The sequence below is a fragment of the Notamacropus eugenii genome, chromosome 1 (genome assembly GCF_028372415.1).
Source record: "Notamacropus eugenii isolate mMacEug1 chromosome 1, mMacEug1.pri_v2, whole genome shotgun sequence".
Taxonomy (NCBI): domain Eukaryota; kingdom Metazoa; phylum Chordata; class Mammalia; order Diprotodontia; family Macropodidae; genus Notamacropus; species Notamacropus eugenii.
The window spans coordinates 601,674,473-601,697,472 of record NC_092872.1 but is presented as its reverse complement, the minus strand read 5'-3'; the positions used below and the strand labels follow the sequence as shown (position 1 = coordinate 601,697,472).

General features: G+C 37.8%; 1 long non-coding RNA gene across 4 annotated transcripts in view; it reads left to right on the top strand.

Moving 5' to 3' along the window:
* The window catches only part of LOC140520610 (uncharacterized), a 132,738-nt gene that overhangs the window by 46,196 nt on the left and 63,542 nt on the right, over positions 1 to 23,000 (top strand). For 3 of the 4 annotated variants that reach the window (XR_011972594.1, XR_011972592.1, XR_011972593.1), the window contains exons 3-4: positions 2,443 to 2,565; positions 13,617 to 13,713. This is a non-coding gene — a long non-coding RNA (uncharacterized lncRNA). The remainder of the gene's footprint in view (positions 1 to 2,442; positions 2,566 to 13,616; positions 13,714 to 23,000) is intronic. The other variant, XR_011972595.1, reaches the window with a different exon arrangement.

Sequence of the window (23,000 nt, the reverse complement as noted above, 5' to 3'; positions counted from 1 at the left end):
TTGCTTTTGTCTTATAGGAACCTATTGAAAAATATTTTGAACCCTCACCCTTTGTCAGAAAATAATCTCTTTGAGGGTAGAGACATTTTGTCTTTCTCAGTTTAGGACAGTGTCTGGCATGCAGCAAGTAGTCAATACATTATTGCTGATTGAATCAACTCTTAATTCAAGTGCCTTCTCTCTGTTGACTATCTCCCATTTAGCTTGTTTGTACAATTTCATTTGCAATTTGTCTTCCCCATCAGACTGTGAGGTCCTTGAGAGCAGGGATTGGCTTCTGTCTTTCTTTGTATCCCCAGCACCTAGCAGAGATACTTAATAAATATTTGCTGATTAATATAATACAGATTCCTTAAGAGTGATTCCATAGATACCTTTCTTGTCATATTGGAACATGAGACCAAAGAAGATGCAGTAAAATAGAAGTTCAATATGCTTTCTCTCTCTCCTGAGGCTCTCTCTCTATCTGTTCTATGGCTAAGCCAAGGGATGTCACTTTGGGATTGGTCAGATTCTGCAGCATGGGGGAAGCAATGGTTTTGAGAAAGGGATAGAGGGGTAAGGAAATAGAGGCTAGAGGGACTTGCCCAAAGTAATGCGTTAAGTGAGTGACAGGCTTGACATTTTAATTCAGATCTGCCAAGTCTAAATACAATTCCAGATCTCATTTCATGTCACCACTAGGACTTTTCTCTCGTTTGAAAAATTAGATCAGAGAAGCAAAGGAGTAGTAGGGAGAAAGATGGAGAATCAGGTATGCAACCATGGAGTATGAAAAGGATGAATGACAGCACAAGGCTTAAAGAAAAGGATTCTTTCATGATCTCCACAAAGCATGCTGGGTAAATGCCCATGATAACTAGTCATGAGCCATAGCCTTCAACCCTAGCGGCCCATGGCTCTAAAGCGTTGCCATAGCTGACTCCTCCCTGCTGAAGAAAGTGCAAAATGTCTTGTTCACCTCAGTTACTACTAGGAAAACTCACGAAAGACTCTGAAAGCAGTCAACCTTGATTATGATGACCACACACTCACCATTTTTATTCCCAGCTATTTTATGTGATGCATATAGAACGGGACAAAGAGTATTGGTTTTGGACTCAGGAGAAACTCAAGGTCTAATCCTGTCCCTCATACTTTCTGGCTATTTGGCCTCAGGCAGTCCACTTAATGGTCTAGTTTTTTCATCTGTAAAATGGGGATAATATTACTTGTTCCTACCTCATAGGATTGTTGAGAAGGTCAAATGAGAACATTTTGATAAAGTCAAGTTGACAAGCATTTATTAAGCAAGTACTATGTGCCAAACACAAAGAACAGAAAAACCCTAAAAATCCCTCAGAGAAGGTTAGTGAAACAATCTAATCCTCAATCTGATGAGACAATGTACAAGCAACTATATGCAAACAAAATATGGACAGGGTAAATTGGAGGTAATCTCAGAGGCAAGGGGAACTAGGAAAGGCTTAAAGCCCAACATTAACATCAGCTATTTTTATTATTGTTACGATAAATGCAGTCAATGAGTATCTTTGTCATTATTTTCATTTGTTGAGTTTACTTATAATCAAGGAAATCAATGCTGATTTCACGCCTTGGATGTTCTCAAATGTCTAGGCCCTGTGTGAATGACCATGAGATTGTGCTTGGGTGTTCAGGATTTTAACTTGTAACATAACCTGGAGCTACTTGAGATGATGTAATAATACCTGAGAAGATTGTCCTCTTGATATAAAAACCTTTCTATTATCCAGGGTGGACAGGGAGTGGTATAATAATAGTAGCTAATACTTATAGATTACAAATGAGTTGGCCTGAGTAGTATGCTTTGTAAAGCTTAAAATACTGTATAAATGCTGGCTATCTTCCTTCTTGCCATCATCATCATCATCATCCAGCCTTTTAAAATATGCAAAGAACTTTTCACTTACAATCTTATTTGATCCTCCTGGTAATTTTATAAGTAGATACTATTATTATTCACAATTTAAAGGGGGAGAAATAGAATGGTTAAGTGATTTACCCAAGGTCTCACAATTAGTAAGTATCTAAAGTAGGATCTGAACTCAGGTCTTCCTGTCTCCAAGTCCAGTGCTCTATCTGTTATGATATGTAGCTGTTGAATAGAGTACTCTGAATCAGAGGACTTTGTTTCAAGTCTTTATTCTTTTACTCAGGCTTGGAACTAGTACAGGGTGAATGGGGCTTTGCCTAAGGGTGGTGACATTTGGGAAAGGCATATTTTTTTTCTTCAGTAATATTTGTCTCCTTATCTTATGTCTTACCTTGTCTTCTGCTAGCCCACGTGGGGCTTTGTATCTATAACCCCTCCATGTGATCACTGAGGAATAGCTTATCTATGGTACTCCTTGTCCCTGACTCTAACATTCTGTGATTCTAGGAAAAAAGAGCTTTGTGGTAAATTTGTTTTATATGTTGTAGAGGATATTCATGTTTTGGGGGATCAAGTTGGACCATATCACTAAGAGGGCAGCATGATATAGTGAAAGGAAACCTGAATCTAGAATCAGATGACTTGACTTGGAGCCATTCATGTGAACTCGGGTAAGTCACTTTACTTTTCTTTGTCTCAATTTCCTCATCTGTAAAATAATGGAGCTGGGCTAGATGATCCCAAAGGTCACTTTCAGCTTTAAATTTATGATTGTATAAGTTTTTTATTTCTGAGATGCTAAGATTCAATGTCCTGATTAGTGAGAACTATTACATATAATGTATATGGTTGATTAATTATCAAAGGATTAGCATAATAGAAAATTCACTAAATACTATCAAATATTATTTTTCTCTCTCTTTTTTAATGATTCCCAGGGCACCTTGGGACCTTGAAGCACTTCAGGGGCATCATTGTTCACTATAATTATCTTTCAGTTGCTGAAATACAACTTAATGGCATGTTTTCGTTGATAGTATAATAATGACAATAATAATATGTTTTCCCTAATGCCTTAAGATTTGCAATGTGTTTTTCATACTTCATCTCACTGGATTCTAACAATAACTATGTGAGGTAAATTCTATAGTTTGCACATTTTTAATGGATGAGGAAACTGTGTCTCAGAAAAGTCACACAATTAGTAAGTGTCAGAGATGGAGTTTGAACTCAGATATCTCCTGACGCCAGATCCAGCATTCTTTTCACAACATTTTTCTGCCCCATTTACAATATTCATAGGAAAATAAACCCCAAAGATGCTCAATGAATGCTGTCACTTGCCCAGGGAGGCAATGTCTGCTACTTTTAGCTCTTTAGCACTGCTCCGCACCCCGTCCCCCTACTCTTAGGACACTGAGGATGTGGGAATGAGGAGAGAATAGAAGAGATAAGAAAAGTTTTGACTCCTATGGGCTGAACATAAGGAATCTCAGCCCAAGGCAGGGAGTAGGAAGTGAGTGGGCTTGACAAGAGTCGGGATCTTTGTTGTTTCAATTGTGTATGTATGTATTAAGGTCTATAAAATACTTCCCTCATAACCCAGAGAATTAGGCGATTAATACAAAGTATTAATATGCCCTTTTATGTATAAATAAACCACAGCAGAAGAGACATGAAGTGACCCACTAGGGTCATACAACGGATAGATCTAAGGTGATGCCCCTTTTTGACTGAGGCAATTTTATTAATAGAAGGGGAAATAATAAAGAATAATCATGAGAGACACTGAAAAAAAGTATCTCCTCAGAGAAAGGCACTTACTCAGAGTCAAGAGTACCTAAGTGTCCTATTCCTCAGCATCTAATTTATAGGCAACTAACATAAAGATACTGAGATTCAAAGCTGGGAAATTCTGAAGCCTAGAACTATTTATTGACTTGGGGCAACTGTGTGCTGCCTGTTTTGGGGGCAACTGACAGAAACCTGAATTTTTGTTCCTCACAATAAAGTAGAGGTGAGTCACTTCACACTTTGGTGCTTTGGTACTATAATATGACCAAGACCAAACTTCTAAGAGGGTCTGAGAAAAATCCGCAAAGCTGGGTCCAAGAAATGACCTCAGAAATGGGGCATAGGAAGAATTCAGGGCTTGTACTTTCATAACACTGCATGGAAATGCTGATTGGAGGAAAAGCACTGCTGCTTGAGGAGAAGGTAAAGGTAATTTTTGCCTTTTCCTGAACTGCTGTCTATTGCACTGCTTTGGCTTCTGGCTTAGAAGGATGGCTTTTGAGTGAATGAATGTGACTGCCTTAGAACCAGCCAAGGGAGAATACCTGGAAAAGCCATGAAGATTTTAGGATTAAGATTTCCACTTTTCTAAAAGAGCTTAACTACACTTTGTAGCCTATAAGAAAAGTTGAACAGGGGAGTTGGGAAGTTCAGAAGGGAGCCGCCCCACCCATCAATGAGCTGAAGGAGCCAAAGGCGTCAAGGCCCATATTCCAGAGCTGTGAGGTGCCGGAGACACATATGTCCTCTACTCATACTTCTTATTAAGATTTTGTAATAGACATAGACTCCCTCTCCCTCATAGACATTGTGTGCATTGGTGAGAAAGTGTGTTCTGGGTTTATGGGTGGAATATTATGTTTTAATTATCCTTGTTTTATCCTTTCTTTAGCAACTATAATAGCTAATGGGCAACTAGGTATTATAGTAGACAGTGTGCCAGGTTTGAAGTCATGAACACTCATTTTCTTGAATTCAGATATGGCCCCAGAAACTTACTAGCTAGCTGTGTATCCTTGGCAAATCAGTGAACCCTATTTGCCTCAGTTTCCTCATCTCTAAAATGAGCTAGAGAAGTATAAGAGCAAGCAAAGTGGGATTTTTGTTGTTTTCTTTTTGGAGTTCAGTTTCGCAGGCTCATTGAAAACATCTGAAGGCTCAGTCTCCTTTGAGCCCTAGTAATTCACAGCTGTGCTGAGATACATGGGTTGTGATGCCATCTGGCTCTGAGCCTACGGTTGAAAACTATATATACTGGGAGGTTGATATTTTACTTTGGGGATTCGCTTATGAGAAGGACCTTTTAATTCCCTGGATGGGACTCTGAGCGGTCATTTTTAAGAGCCCCCCAACTACTCAGGTTTGTGCTCTTCCATCCGGTGGTGTATATAGATGTTTGTATTACTTGGTTCAGACAGTAAGAGCTCTGTCTGTTGAATCTTTGTGCAAATTTCTCTGCTTGCATTTTCTCCATGTTCAGGGTGTTAACCTTTCCCTGAGCTAGTGAATGACATATATATATTTAATTAAAGAAGGATTGTTAACCCCTTTGAAGTTGTCTTTCCTTTATAAAGTAGATCAAAGAACCCATGCTAGCAGGCCGTCCTGGGTGTGCTAGAATGTTTCCTAATACAAGAAGGAAATGGCAAACTACTCCAGTATCTTTGCCAAGAAAACCCCCAATAAGGTCATAAATAGTTAATGAATCAACTAGCTAACATTTATATAGTGCCTACTACGCGCCAGGCACTGTACAAAGCATTTTATAATGCTTGATCCTCACAACAACCATGGGAGGCAGATGCTATTATTATCTCCCTTTTATGGATGAAGAAACTGTGGCAAAGTGACTTGCCAAGGGTCACGCAGTGGGTGAACATCTGAGGTCAGCTTGAATTCAGGGGTTCCTAACTGCTCTGTTCTGGTGCTCTATCCACTGCTCATGACTGAGTTAATGGTGTTATCTTGGTTAATTTTTTAAAATGGGAAGCACACCAATGGATTCAGGAGTCATAGCTGTGAGCTGTATAAGAGTAGCTGTCTCACATAAAAGTTACTCTTGGGATCACAAGAGCAGAACTGTAGTTACAGTAGACTGACCTTCCCCTTCGCCTTTTCTGTGCCTTCCCTCCCCACCTTTCAATCTGCAGCTATGGGAATGCAGTTTGGGGTGAAACAAAAATGGATCTCTCTTGACTCCAAAGTTCAGTGCTCTTTATGTAAGGATATATTGCATACAACACATACATATGTGGCAGCCCCTGAGGTCACTTTCCCAGAGGGTAGCTCAATATTCTTCCCCTCAGGATTTTAGGCATAACTCTGAAGGACTGAAGTTTCTAGTACTATAAATCAAGAGCTTGAGTTGGTGTGTGTCCTACTGATTATCAGCTAGTAGTCTCACTCAGCTTTTTAGCAAAGGGATTTACTGGGAAATTACAGTTGGTGTAAAACATTCCCCTCAAATTGTGGGTACATTCTCCACTTACACATGCAGAGGCCTGTCTGTAACTCTTTGTTTCTCTGTTGAGAAGAGTCAGCTGCTGAAATCCCTCCACCATTTAAAACCCTCAGGGAGTGAGCTAAACGTGTCCCTTTCTGACATACTCAAAATTCATCCTCTTCATAACTTAAAATCTCATCAAGTATGACCACCTTTACACTTAATACCTTCCAATTACCTTAATTGGAGTGGGGGTTCAATCATCCCATTACTCATGCATAAATATAGATTAAAAATAAGAATAAGAAAAATCTCTATCTCTATATCAAATAAATTCAAGAAAAACTTGGTCAGGGAGGACACTAGCAGCTCAAGGGATCAGGCTGGGGTTTATGTAGAAGAATTTGAGATGATATTGAAGAGATGAGGAGGGAGACAGAAAAGACATGGAGTGTTATACATGAGAAACAGCAAGAAGACTATGTTCTGGATGGAAAGGGAAAGTATATATGGAGTAAGGTTAGAAAGGAACATTTTGTCTTCATATCCCCAATGTGTAATATAGTATCTAGCACATAGTAGTTACTGATTCAAGGCAAAAGAACTAGCCTTATAGCACAATGACTGGCACGTAGCAGGAGCTTAATAAATTATTACTGACTGATTGAAACAAGAGCTAGTACCTTTGTCTTTAGTGTGTGTGTGTGTGTGTGTGTGTGTGTGTGTGTGTGTGTGTGTGTGTGTGTAAGTTCCTAGAATCACAGGATGATAGATTTATAGCTGAAAGGGACAAAAAACCCCCGCAACAAAACCCAAGACCCACAGAATTGAGTTGACAAGTCATCCAAATATTAACTGGCAAAGTCAGAATCAGAATAAGGGTGTCAAATTCATTGTCGTTTTCCATCTGAGCACACTAATTCAATTTGGGGATACTAAGGCGACCTTCAGGAAAGCTTAGAAATATTAATGATGATGATTACAGGTACTAGAAAGCTGGCAAAATGAGGAGAGAAAGCAAATAACTTGATTTAGCTTTGTAAAAATTGTGCTAATTGTGGTAATTTGCATGAATGGTTTTATTATTTATGCTTAATTACCATGTATGATATTGTCTACGAATGTATCAGACCAACTTTCATTTGATTTAATTGAAGCAATACCCATATTGTCCGTGTTCATGGATGGTTGTTCACTTAGCAGTGTCCTCAGTTTACACTCTAAAATTGTCAGGCAAGTCATTGTTTGAACCCTACGTCCCCACAGAGAACAATTTAACGTATTCTATAAACACTTCAATTTAATTTAATTTTGATTCACTGGATACCAAAAACATGCCTAGCAGTTTACTCAGAACTGTGGTTTATATGAAAGAATACAGGACTCATATAAAACTAGGAACCTAAGTGTTCAGATATTACACCCTCCCTCCTCATCTTACAGATATAGCAACTGAGTCCTTGAGAGAAGACATGACTTAGCCAAAGTCATAGAATCATAGAATTTAAGAGTTCATCTCTTTTATGCCATTCCTCAGACACAAATTTTTATTGGATTGGGAAAGGTCATACACCAAGAGCAATGGATAAGTGATGGACAGCTTGGCTGTTTCATTGATATCCATGAAATAGTAAATGGTCTCTAGAAAGGCCAGCTCTAATATGTTGGTTATACCACACTGGAATCCTATAACCTCAGAATCCATTTTCTTCATCTCACACCCCAAAAGGAATCCCTACTACACTGTAGCAAAATAATGGTTATCTAGCCTCCTTTTGAATCCTGACAATGAAAGGGAACCCCTAAAGCACTGGTCTGAACATGTGACACCCCTGTTCATGAAGCTCCATTGACTCCCTATTGCTTATATTTATAATACAAATTCCTTTTTCTTTGGCATTTAAAAAGCTATTCTCCATCTGACTCCAGCCCACCTTGCTATATTTTCTACATTATTATTCTCTTTCACAGAAATATTGTCTGACTTGCTGTTTTCTGTACATGATATTCCATTTTCTGCCTCTGTTCTTTCTACGGGGCCTTTACTCATGCCTGGAATAGGCTCCCTTCTAATTGCTGTATGGCATCCTTGACTTTCTTCAAGGTCCAGCTTTGGTGCCATATCTCATAGGAAACCCATCCTTTTCCCCACATTTGCTAGTATTCAGCATGCCCCCCCCAAATAATTTTGTATATACTTTTAAATAGAGTTTTTGTCTTTAATTTACTTCCTAAAGGTTGTTTTCTGACAATAGAACATAAGCTAATTGAGTGCAAGTAGTTTCATTTTTTTTTTTTTTTTTTTTTTGTCTATGGGGTTTTCTTGGTAAAGATACTGGAGGGTTCGCCATTTCCTTCTCCAGTGAATTAAGGCAAACAGAGGTTAAATGACTTTCTCTGAATCACACAGCTAGTATCTGAGGCTGATTTTGAACTCAGGTCTTCCTGACTCCAGGTTCAGTGCTCTATCTGCCGAGCTACCTAGCTGCCTCCCCATAGACGATCACATAGTAGGCATAGTAGGGAATTGCTTTAGAATGAATGAATGAATATAGTCTGACATCTCACTCTCTTCTGTATTTCTTTTTATAACGCCATAATTGAAAAGCTCATCTATCATATTGTTGGATCACTCTAATAGTTAAAGTATTCTTCCTTTTAATTGAGAATACATTTTCCCCCTATTATCTTCCACCCATTGGTCGTAGTTCTTAACCTATAGACACTTTTGGAACAAATCAAATCCTTTTTATTCTTGTTTGCAATTTCTTGAAAACAGTTAAATGCATTCCTTTTTAAATCCTTCTCTAAGGTAAATATTCTCATTTCTTTCAATCGCTGTTGTTCAGTCATTTCAGTAATGTCTAACTCTCCATAACCCCATTTGGATTTTTCTTGGCAAAGATAATGGAGTGATTTACTATTTCCTTCTCTAGCTCATTTTGTAGTTGAAGAAACTGAGTCAAATGGGATTAAATGACTTGCCCAGGGTCACACAGCTAGTTAGTCTGAGACTGGATTTGAACTTAGGTTTTCTTGACTATGGGCCTGGCATGCTATCCACTGCACTGCCTAGCTGCTTTTCTCACCTAGTCTTTCAATCATTACATTTCTAGACCTTTCACCCATTTTGTCCACCTTTCTCTGAACTTAATCCCATTTATTAAAAATCCTTTCAAAATGGGACTAACAGATATGGGCACATTATTTTAAATGTATTCTGACTTGTATAAAAATAACTTTTTTTAAATTTTCTGTTAATACTGCTTATGGTTGAGTTAATTTATCAGCCACATCACACTATTGACTCATATTGAATGGAGAGGTAATTAAAACCTGGAAGTTTTTCTGAATGAGCTGCAGTTAAGTAATATTCCCTCTGAAACTAACTGGATTTATTTTTTTAAACTTTCATCTTGCTAGTTTTATTCCACCTGTCAATATATTTTTGAATCTTGATTCTGTCCCCCAATATTTACCAACCTCAGATAATTGACTTTATGTCTTTACTCAAGTTACTGATAAAAATTCTCAACTAGGGTCTTTGACCCTGTGTAGCTAACTAACTATACCTACTACAATTCTTGCCACCCTGTGGCATGCTGTTAGTGACCTCCCACCAATTTATTAACAAGACTTGTAGTAGGTGTAGTTAGTTAGCTGCACACTGACTATGTAAACTGATTGCCAATACTATCAGTATTCAGTCCACATATCCCCATAGTATTCAAAAGAATATCATAGGAGATTTGTTAAATGTTTTGATAAAATTAAAATACACCAGGGCTACAACATTTACCTCATCTATGCTATGCATTCAACTTACATTGGTTAGGTGGCTCTTGTGTTCAAGACACTGTACCCAGATAAATAAATAAAAGACATTGTGAGGAAGTAGAGAGTGCCAGTAATTGGTAGCTCAGAAATGGCTTCATGAGTTGAGCCTTAAAGAAAGCTATGGATATCAAGAATGAGAAGTAAAGAAGACATATATTCCAGACATAGGGAATAGTCTGATTACATAGAGAGAGGAGGGGAGGAAGGATAGAATATTGAGTTTGGGGAACGATAGTAGACCAGTTGGACTGGAATGAGGAATGTGTTTAAGAGAATAATATGAAATGACTGCAAAGGCAGCGGGAGCCAGATGATGGGAGACCCTTAAATACTAGGCTAAGAAATTTGTATTTTCTACTACAAACCACAGGGAACCACTGAAGATTTTTGAGCAGAAGAGTAATCTTGGACCTATATTTTATGAATATTAGTTTGATAGCTGAGCAATGGATGGGATAGAGAGAGTAAGAAGGTCACTTAGGAGGTTATTACAACAGTTTAGTCAAGAGGTAATGAAGACCTGAACTGGGGTGATGGCTGTGCAAATAGAGAGAAAGAAAGATGTGAGAGATCAAATATTTGCTAGAATTTTCTCTCCTAAAATGAACATATGTCATATACATATGTGTGTGACTGTATATATATATACGCACGCATACATATATACATATGTGTATATACATACACAAACATATAACATACACATATATGTATATATGTATACATACACCTATCGGCCTTTGGGTTATACTCCCACAGTAGAAGGTAAGCTCCTTGAGGACAAGGAACTGCTTTTTATTTTGTCCTTGCACTGACAGAACTTAGCTTAGTGCTTTGCACATAGTAAGTGCTTAATAGATGCATATTGGATTGAATTATGAAAGGGAAAATTTAAGGATGATTAATGATATAAATTTGGATGTCATAAAAAAAATTAATGTTTTCTTCAACTCACGCTGTCTTCCAGTAACCACTTTTTTGTTCTCTATAGGATAACACAATTATTGTCATAAAAAGTCATATAGTCAAATTACATGGAGAAAATAGTAAAGGACTTGGTAAAAATACTTTGAAACTTGAATTTATTATCTTATTTATATGAGTAATGTTTCCATTGGTGCACATCACTACTCATCCATATCTTGAATACTTGTGGGAAAAAGAATTAGAATGTGAAAAAAAAAGTGTGATTAGTTGAAACTCTTTTTTTCTGTTTCATTACATTTAAATGGGAAATTTAAAAAAAAGATTGTCAAGCTAAGTGGAAAAATAGTACATGCCTTTTGGTAATTGGGAATTCCAACTTGAGTCATGTAATAGCTTCATTCATCTGATGACATGTTATAATTCTAAGTTATTAAGATTTACTGTAGGATTTGCCCATCATTCGTAGAAGAAAACAAGATACTTTCAATTCACTGACAGCTAATTCTTTTGTTGCAGTTGGTTATAATAGAGTAATATAGAAAGGGAACCAGGTTTTTCATTTGACCAGAGATGGATAGAATTAAGGCTGTTCAAGAACATCAAATCTCTCAGCTAAGTGGTTTTGAGTCAGCAACTGACAAATAAAATTTTTTGACAAGAAATGTGTACCAATGATTATCTGGTAATTTGAATTTCTTTTACTTTAATATTAGAAAAATATTGTTTGTGTTCATCCTTTGTTGCCTAAGAAGACCATGCCATCAGAGAAATGATGACATAACTTGCACTTGACTTTGTTTTGAGTGAGGGAGGGCTGTGCAAGGTCACCAGCCTCACTTCTCCTCCAGAGCCATCTGAATCCAGTGACCAGATATTCATCAGGATGACTGGAGATGGCCCAGGATGCACTGGGAGACCTTGGGCCCTTTAGGCCAAGGTCTTTGCAGGTTCTCACTTAGGGTGAGGCAACACCCATTCATTGAATAGGCCTGTTTAAGAAGTAGCCAGGGAAAGGCCCTTTAACGAGGGTATTGGTGGTTCAGTGGTAAAATTCTCACTTCCCATGCAGGAGACCCGTATTCAATTCCTGGCCAACGCAGGAATTAGAAAAATATAAAGAAGAGGCAGAGAAATCCCAAAGCAAAATTTTAAAGAAAGAGAGATTTGCATGCCTGCTCTATATCCCTTTACCATATTGCTGACAACCCATATTTCTCCCTTTTGGGCAACTACCAACTCTTGTATCTTTCCCTCCAACCCATTGTCAAAGTCAATTTCAGAGCCTTCATTCACATTGAGCTATAGATGACTGATAACTGTTTAGAAATCTCTAGAACTACCCAGAATAAGATTGTTCTTAGGGCATTTGAAGATTTTCAGCATCATAGGTTAAAGGAGAGGAATTTCTGTTTGGAGAATTCCAGGCTTCATCTAGGATTGAGGTAGACTATGTTTTGGGGCAGAGGAATCTTCCCAGAGGTCCAGGAGTCACATTGCATGGGTAGCCACCAACTCTATTATATTTAAGACCAGCCCTGGGCATATGGGTTGTAGAGAAAACTTTGTGATTCAAATTTTTGTTTGTGTTTTATAGATCCGTGATTGCAATGGTATAAGGAATCCCTGGTGAGGAAACATTTTATAGATGAAATCGTTCTGCAGTCTCCAGTAATAGAGGGCAGCCTCTTGAGTTTGATAGATTGAGTGGCTTGTCAAGAGTCACAAAACCAGTCTGTGTCAGAGGTAGCACTTGAATCCAGGTCTTCCTGATTCTATCCTCTATACAGCAGGGTCTCCGTATACTATGATCTTGCTTCTCAAGTTAATAGGGAAAATGTCATTAAAAGTCCATAGAGGAGATGCTGATAACTTATAGGCATAGAATCTTCCACAAGATCATTTCTGAGGTTCTAGTGGTTTGGGGATAATTCAAAATTCTTTTCTCTAAGTAGCTCACAGGTGTTTCTTAGGATTATCATATGAAATGTCACATTTTAGAGGGCCAGGACAACTCATTGTTTCAGTTGATGGTATGAAAGAGTCAGGTAAAATATCTGGTTGATGTCAAGCAGATAAAGCAATAAGTGTTTCAGTCAGTAGGCAGGGCATGTGTGTGTGTGTATGGGGGGCGGGGTTGAGTGGTTGGTGGGGTGGAGGTCTGCTTGCATAGCCTGGGATATTCTTGGCCTGACAGAGTGAGAATTCAAGCAACTGGGAGCTGGAAGGGAAAACCCTTAGTTATCATCTAATCCATTCACTTGAGCCTTACACAGAGGAGTAATTGAATACCTCTATGGAGTCCCTTAATGAGTATTAGGGAAGTATCTCTTGCACCAAAATCTCCCCAGCACTTAATTAAAATTTCACTTGGGGTAAGGGGAGAGAAAGGAACAAGCGTTTATTACATGCCTACTATGTCAGGCAGACTATGTGATGAGCACTTTACAAATATCTCATTTTATTCTTACAACAACCCTGCGATATAGGTACTATTATGATCTCCATTTTATACTTGAGGAAACTGAGGCAGACAGAGGTTGTGACCTGCCTAGGGGCACACAGTGTGTTTGGAGCCATATTTAAACTCGGGTCTTCCTAACTCTAGGCCCAGTTCTCCTGCCACTGCATCCCCTAGAAAGTCATTCTTGGGATTGCCTCTTAACCAGTACTCTGATATGCAAAAGAAATATAAAATATATTCTTTGTTTGCAAAATTTACAGGCTTGCTGAGAGATAAGATCTACATATATGAAAACCCAACCCATTCATAATGCTTTACATACACGATCTCATTTGAGTATCACAACAGATTTGTAAGGTAAGTTTTATAGGTACTGTTATCCCCCTTTTCCAAAGGAGGCAAATGAGGTTTACTGAGAATAAATGACTTGTCCATGGTCACATATGGTCACATGCGGGCAGCTAAATGGTGCAGTGATAGAGTCCAGGGTCTGAAGTTAGGAAGACTCCTCTTCCTGAGTTCAAATCTGACCTCAGACAATTCCTTGTTGGGTGACCTTGGGCAAGTCACACAACCTTGTTTAACTCAGTTTCCTTATCTGTCAAATGAAATTTGGGAGGAAATGGTAAACTGCTCCAGTATTGTTGTCAAAAACATCCCAGATGGGGTCATGAAGAGTCCTACATGACTGAAACAACTGAGCAGGAATGTCAGTAACATACCTAAGGGAGAGATTTTAATCCAAGACTCTCTTGTTTCTATTATGCCACACTGCCCCTTTAATGATTTAGTAGCTGAATAAGTAGGATAAATAGCAGGTACTATTGGTTTTTAGAAGCCAGAAAAATGACTTTGGACAGGAATGTTTAGGAAGGGTTCATGGAAGAAGTGAGTTTGAAGATCTGAAGGACAGGCAAGAGTTCCATAGGTGAAGGGTAGATGGAAAGAAATTCTAGATGAAGGAAGGACCTAGAGACAGATTTTTATTTTTAGTCTTCATTCAAATGTTTATTATAAACAATACCAAATATCAGTACAGCCAATTATAGGTGATGTAAGGACATTTACATTCAGATGAATTTCAAAGCCTAATATTCTATGACAGCCTTTAGCTTCTCGTTCTAAGCCTCTATCAGATTTTTTGTGTGTGTGGTCCATTGATTCCAGTTCGCTTTCATTAAATGGTTATGATTTGCATTCTATTCTGTTTTCTGCTTCTGCTTTTGAGGTAAAAAAATTTCAAGTTGATATTTAACGATGACAGATGGAGGTCTGACTGGTAGCATGTGAAAGTTCATGTGAAGGAATAGTGGAAGATAAGTTTGGAAAGGTGGGTGAGGGCTAGATCATAGACTGGTACATAATAGACACTTGATAAATACTTGTTAGTTAATTAACTGAAGTGTGCTTCTTTTCCCTTCTGCACTCTGGGGCAAGGCTCTATTAATGTATGTTAGTTTTGGCTTTGTTTTACTGGATGATCTAGATGGATTCAGAAAAATCTAAGGTCATCTACTGAGAGAGGAGAATTAGGCCCCAAGTAGGTGAACTGTGGATTTGGGAACAATTGCTGTGGGGAGAGTGCTGCAAAATAAACAAGAGATGAGTACAAGGCAGGGGTGGGGAACCTATGTTTTTGAGGTTGCATGTGGCCTTCTCTCAGCACTTAAGGATCTAGAAGGCCACATGTAGCCTCAAGGCCACAGGTTCCCCACCCCTGGTATAAGGATTGCCAGGAATCATCAGGCACTTGCTAAAAGGAGAACAGCATGCTTCTGAGGGCCAAATTTGTATGGCTCATAAATTTTTTCAAAAAAATTTTGGTGCCTAAAAGCAGGGGCAGAAGCAGGTGTTGATTAATATCTCATTCCCAGCTTGAGTAAAGCCATGAATTTATAATCCACAAACTAAGACTTGAGCTGGTCATTTCTGAATTGTAGTTTGCTTTGTCTGTTTCAGACAGAAGGTATATAGTTTGTTTCCATCCAAGAGTCCATTATGTATGTGAGACAAAGCTTGAGTTTAACTCTAGGAAAGGAGTTCCTCTTCATTATGCTCTCTGCCATGAAATCAATTGAGAATTAGGATTCTGATTGCCTCCTAGGCAGTCTTCTCACACAATTCATAGAACAGGCTCTTTATATCACTATTGCCTGCATTGCTGACTTGAGGCCCCAGACAGTAAATCAATTCATCCTTTAGCAAATGTTCTCCAGAACACCTAATAGAAAACTACATGTAATTAGCTTGGTAGGCAAAATGGCAAAGAGAGTGATACCTTTCCTGAGTGTTCATTCAAGGGCATTGTTATACTTCTCAAAGAGATACCAAGCAATTAGCCCTTTGTATTTTATTAGAAAAAGCACTGGATTGGGGTCAGAAAAGTTGCTCCTGCTATGTATTCCTTGTGTGACTCTTTCATAGATAAAAAACGGATATTGAAGTAGATGAACTGTAAGTTTGCTTCCACCTCTAAAACCTGTGTGCTTATGATCCAATCCCTACTGACTGAAAGAGTAAAGAAGGACAAGACAGACAAATTTGTACTTTCTAGCTCTGTCTGTTCTAGGTGTATGATGTTCGGTGAGTCAGTTAATCTTGTTGGACATCAATTTCTGAATCTACAAAATGAACATAATAATCCTTACATGATGGATTTTACAGGGCTGGTGTGAATATCAAATGAGATGATATATAAGAAATAACTTTATAACCCTATATGTGTTTCAAACATCATTGCTTTTCAAAGGGAGGTATATCACTTAAGAATGGGACAAAGTTAAGTGGATGCAATTTTTAAAATAATACCTTTTGTTTTTATATCACATTCATTTCCAAATAAATCTTGCAACTCTGCCCTTCTCAGTGAGACTTTTCTTGTAACAAATATCAAAAGCAAAATAAGACAAAAACAACCAATTTAGCAAAACCCAGTATGCAACCAACTAACACATTATGTCTGATGATTTATCTCGTATTTCATGTCATACCCGTAATCTTCTTTTTCTGCAATGAAAGAAAGAAGTTACATTTTCTCAACTCTCCTTGAATGCCATTTTTTAAAAAAATATTACATTTGAATTTAACTTTGCCAATTCTAATATCTATTCTGAGGATTAATTCTTCATTCAAGCCAAACCCCATCCAATGATGACCTTAGCTCTAAACTCCTAAGAATGGTGCTGGAACTAACTTGCCCAGAGCTTCTCTGAGGCTTAGACTCAGCCTTCTTAGAAAAGACTAGATCTCTATTACTTAGCTTTAATCCATGTTTTAAGTGACACAGTGATGATAGCAGAGAAAGGCCTTTGCATTGATTTTTTCTGCTCTAAACTAGGGTCTGTAAACCAAGGGCAGGCAGACGACCTAATATATAGAGTGCCTGCTTGAGTTCAAATCTGCCCTCAGACACTGACTGTGTGACCCTGGATAAGTAATTTAACCCTGTTGGCATTAGTTTTCTCATCTGTAAAATAAACTGGAGAAGGAAATGGCAAACCACTCTAGGATCTTTGCCAAGAAAACCCAAATGAGGTCACAAAGAGTCAGACATGACTGAAAAGAATGAGTAACAAACCAGGATTTGAGGAAAACAGAACAATTCTGAAAGAGGAATGTTAGTATAGATAGTCCCTACTTTGCATAATAATAAGACTGTGACAACTGCATAGGGAGAAAGACACCTTGAGAAGCAGATAATCTGCCCCCCTTACATATTCATTTAATAGGGAAAGGAAAGGGGGAAAGGGACTAAACATTAATTGTGCCTACTCTGTGTCAGGCACTGTGCTAAGTACATTTTACAAATCTTATCCCATCTGATCCTCACAACAGCCATGTGAAATATGTGCTGCTATTATCTCCATTTTATGAGTGGAGAAACTGAGATAGATTGACTTGCCCACATTATTGGTTTCTTCTTTCATCACTCTGTCTACGGTTAAACCACTGATTCTGTCTTCTAATTGTTTATTCGTTCAACTGTTCATCAATTGGGTTGATTGGGACTCGTGTTTTCTTCACTACAAAGGCAGAGATATGTCATGATCACAGGAATACCCAGATATGGAGAGAGAACCCACATATGGGAGCCATTCCATCATATTATCCTTCATTCCTCAAAATTGAGCTGGCTATATCACATAAAATTTTCTTCCTGTCCCTTTAGCTTTTTTTTTTTTTTCACATCTACCTTCCTGATAGGAGAAAACTTACTTTCCTCCTCTTCTACTACCTACAGTAGAGTAGGGTGAAGAAGGATTATAATTAGATAGATAAAACTTAAGGTTGCAAAAAAGCGAGGACTACTTGTGTATGGAATCGAGAAAGATGAATGTCCTTTAAAATTAATTTACTTTTAACATTCATTAATTTGTTGTTGTTTCAAATCCTCTCCTCCAACTCCTCCCTCACTCATTGAGAAGCCAAGCTATGCATCCATTATGCATATGAGGTCATGCAAAACATTTTCATATTAGCCATATTGCAATAGAAAGCAAGAAACACAAAGAACAAAAGTTCTCTCTCTGGAGATGGATAGCAAATTTCATCATGAGTCCTTTGGAATTGTCTTGGATCATTATTTTGATCAAAGTAGTTACATCTTTCAAATTTGATTACTGTTACAATATTGCTGTGGCTATGTACAATTTTCTCCTGTTTCTGCTCACTTCACTTTGCATCAGTTAAATATCTTCAGATTTTTCTGAAACCATCCTGCTGTTCATTTCTTATAGAATAAATGGCATTCCATCACAATCATATATCACAACTTATTCAGTCATTCTCCAATTGATAGACATCCCCTTGATTTCACATTCTTTGTCACCACAAAAGGAGCTGCTACAAATATTTTTGTGCATATAGGTCCTTTTTGCTTTTTCTTTTATCTCATTGGGATATGGACATAGTAATGGTATTGCTGGGTCAAAGGTTATGTACAGTTTTAGAGCCCCAACTTTATTTACTTATTTTTTATTTATTTTATTTATTTATTTAAATTATTTATTTAGGCATAGTTCCAAATTGTTCTCCAGAATGATTGGATCAGTTCACAATTTCCCCAATAAGGCATCAGTGTACCTATTTTTTCATATTCCCTACAGTATGTATTAATTTCTGTTTCTATCAGAAACATGAATATTCTTAGGAGTCATTCTCATCAACCATGTTAGTAGGACAAACCAGCCCTTCTAACATGTTTCTGTGATGTTTCATCTTTTCTCAATCCTCTCTTCTTTTTCTTTAATCTTTGTCTCGATGACCTCATTCACTCTCACATCTTTGACTACTATGCTTACATGGGCATCTCCAAATGTCATCTTCTGCCTTGTCTTTTCTGCCAAACTTCAGACCACATTTCCAACTATCTATAACACATCTGTACTTGGACACTCTACCTTAAACTCAGTATATCTGAAACTGTTTATTATCTCTAACCTGATTGTACTTCTGACTTCACTTTTTCAATCTTTCCTGGTACTTTATCACTCATGTTTGACACCTTGGTATTACCCTCAATATATCCCCCTCTCACTACTTGCTGTCAATCAGCTGTCAAGCTTTTTAATATCTGTTTCCTTAAACTGTCTTGCATTTATATATTCTTCTTGAATTCTAGGACTATCACTCTACTTTAGGGCTTTATCACTGAAGAAATCCATAGACTTTTGGGGGTGACTGAGTTAGGTAAAGGCTTGGTGAATCCATCTCTGATTATGTATGGAAAAGAATAAAAGTGGCATCAATTAAAAGAGCAAACCTTTGGGGAATCAGACTATTAGACAAATGGTCAATTTCTTGGTACTCTCTGCATTTTGGTTCCAAATCAAGTAATGACTTACTGACCCTAATTTACATCTCTAACAATTGGTATTGCATCATTTTATGCTTGAAAGGGACCTCAGAAGTGATCTAATTTAATGTATATCCCCTCTACACATACATTAGTATATACTTATCAGCATATCTACTAGATGGATTGTATACTTATATATTTGTCAAGTATATCGAGGGCATTGAATTCAGTTCTCTGATCATAGTTTAAGAAAATATTAATCAGCTGGAGGGTGTCCAAAGAAAGACAAACAGAGGGGTGAAGGGTCTTTAATTTTATGCCGTAAGATATGCTAAGAAACTGGGAATATTTGGCATAAGAGAGGGAAGACCCAAGCAAGAAGCATGATAGCTGTTTTTGAAGGCCTTTCACATAGCAGATAGATTTGACTTATTCTGTTTGGCCCCAGAGTGCAGAGCTAGGAGCTGTCATATAGTCAATGAACATATATCAAGTACCTACTATTTGCAGGACACTGTGCTAAGTTCTGAGGATACAAAAAAAGCACAAAAGATAGTGCTTGTCCTCAAGGAACTTACATTCTAATGGGCAAAGACAACACACAAACTGAAGCTGAAAAGCAGAGTATAGGGGGAAGGTCCTTGCCACAGGGATATGAGGGAGAAGTCCAGAGGAGTGCATCTTGATGAAAAATGAAGACATGCAATGGTTCAAAGTTTCAAGGAGGTAAATTTCAGCTTGATGTAGGTAACAATTTCTTTAAAATTAGAGCTATTTAAACATGGAATGGGCTGCCTCAGGAGATAGTGTTTTCTCTCCTATTAGATGGTATACAAACAAAAGATGATACCTTTCCTGGTACCGTTTCCACCCTCTACCCCCTCTGTTACCTTCCCCCTAAGGTAACTTCCCATTTATTTATATGCATTTTTATTTATCTCTATATGTAAATATGTGCATTTCATCTTTGCATAAGAATGTAAACTCCTTAAGAGAAAGGACACTTCAGGATTTATTTATTTATTTATTTTTGGTATCCTCAACACCTCACATAGCACAAGGTTTGGTATATAGTATAAACTTAATGCTTGTTGACTGAGAGAACTCAGGTCTTCTGGAAGAAGATGGACGACCCAAGGCATTGGCAGAATTATGAAAATCTGTGAATGAGTAAAAGAAAGGTAAACCCAGTCTCTCTCTCTTTCCACAATTTTACACTTTTGAATATAAATGAAAGCCTCCCTTTAATTTGTTTTGGTCTCAACTAGTCAGCAAAAATCAGCTGCTCTCATCTTCTGGAACTGTTTCAATTTATTATTTTACCAGTGAAAACCTGGCATCCAAGAGAACCTAGTTACAACCAATAAATGAGACATCCCAAGACAAGCTATGGACAGTTACTGACAGATAACATTTTTTTTTTTCAAATTGCCATCTTTTACTAAGCTTGCCCTGGACCCACCAGAAACTTTTATATAGAATTTCAGACAGTTTTTGTATCAACTCCTCAGATCCTGATGTTAGGGAATGATGGAGTGAAATTTGGTCTCCTTTATTTTCTGGAACTAGGTATTTGCATCTTTGGGAGGAGAGTTGGGGCAGAAGAAAAGCAAGGTAGAATATTGGTATTAAATTGAAAGGGATTCCATTCTGTGCTTCTGGATGGGTGATAGTAATGTTCAGTCTTCACAACTTTCTTATGAAAACATGAATAAATAACCAATTTTTAAAAAATAGATTGTTGCTTTCAAGATCCAGACTCAAACATTAGGGATAACTGGTATCCCTAATGGCAAAAAGATTACAGAACTGAATCTGGGGGAATGTATATTTTTGTAGTGTAATAGACCTCTTGTCATGGTAGGTAAATAGTTAAATTGTGCATTAGAAGCAGTGTGAAGGATGTCATCAGGTGAGATGCAGGAGCAGAAAGGGAAGTTGTTTGGCCATGTAGTGAGATCAAGGGCTAAACAATAGATGATTAATGTATTCTATTGTAATTATCTAAGGGATATGAAAAGATTTAGGGGACAGTCCTCCAATTGTTGGGGACACTCCCCTGTGAAGTAAAACCTTCACAAAAGAAAAGAAAATGGACAAAAACTGAAAATGGACAAGCTGGGAAAGTATGAGTTGGTTACAAACTGCATAAATAAATTTGTACAATATACCCACATGGTTGAGGATTCAGATGCAACAGAGTATTGAGTTCTCAGTTCTTGGAAGTCTTTCACTAGAGGCTACTCAATGGGGATATTGCAAAGAGGATTCTAGTTCAGGTATTGTTTGAGATGAATCTTAAAACTTGGAAAGAGATTTTGACAAGTGGATTCCTGGTGGAGAGAGAAGTATGAGGAAATATATAAAGATAGTCCCCAATGGCTCAGAGAGGTGGGAGTATATATGCTTATTCTTGACAATTTCACCAGTTCAGATGGTCCTTTATGTCTTGGAGACATAATTTAGGATTGGATGATATTTGAGGTTCCTGCCAACTTTGAGAGTCTGTGAATGGAATCATAGAGTTTTAGAATTGGGAGGAGCCTAAGAGGGCAATCTCTCCCTTCAAAGCTGGATTTGGACTCAGGAAGACCTGGATTCAAATTCAGCCTCAGGCACTTACTAACTGTGTGACTCTAAGGACATGTTTGATTTCTCTGTGCTTCAGTTTCTTAATAGAAATATGAGGAAACTGGATTTGATGGTTCAGCATTAATCACAGGATCAGACACTTAGAGTTAGAAGGAACCTTAGGGATTATTTTGTCCAACCTCTCATTATACCGATAAGGAAAGTGAGTCCCAAAAAAGTTAAGTGATTCAAGGTCACCCTGGTAATAACTGTCAGAGAGAAGATTTGAATTTGGGTCCTTTGCCTTCATATCCTCTACCCTTGCCACTGTAAAATCCTACCTCTGCTCTGTACATTGAAAACAAGGTAAATGGTATGTTATTAAATTCTATAACAATAAGATGAGAAGAAAGAAAAATATATTAATACTTTTAGCCTATGGCAAAATACACATTACTAGGAAATAATTGCCAGTGGGTACAGTAAGATTTTAGATAAAATGAAAAGAAGAAAAAACTCTGCTTGCCTTTCTGAATTTTAATATTGGAGCCCAGTGGCAGAAATCAGAGTCTCTGTAGGAGTCAGTCTAGATAATAAAGGGGTACCTAACATGGGGTAGAAAACAGAAGGCTGAGTTCAGCATGAGATAGGTGGGCTCTTTGTGATATTCCTGGTACAGTATTCTTTGGCACTCATACCCACTTAACACTGATAGAGCCATCCCTCTGAGTCAGGCTCAATGCCCCCATCCCACTGTGAGAGATGATGGGAGGATTTACATGATTAGCTGACTAATTGGAAGCCTGTGGTCTACACACTGTACATCTCCATTGATCGGATTTGGCAGGGAGATACATTTGACAGATGGATGAAATACAAAGTCTCAGAGCAAAATTCATCATCCTTTCCTCCACCTCTCCCTAACATTTACCTTAAGGAAGTTCAACCCAGACAGAGGCAGGGAGAAAAAATTAAGGGACTTTAGGGGAAAATTTTGAATGGGCTCTGGCTTCTTGTCATATTATACTTGTTGTTGTTATTGAGTCATTTCAATCTTTGCAGGCCTCTTTGGGGTCATAATATAGAGATCACAGAGAAATGTAAAGTCCTTTGTTACAGAATGTGTTTGGGGATTTGTTCGGTAATAATAATTCTAATATAGCTTTCCATGTGGTTAGCTTTAGCTTGGCAGAAGTTCTTTTGACTTAACTGCTTTTTACTGTTGGTTAATCTTAAAGATGGAGTCACAGATGACTCAGGAGGTGGGATAAAGGGG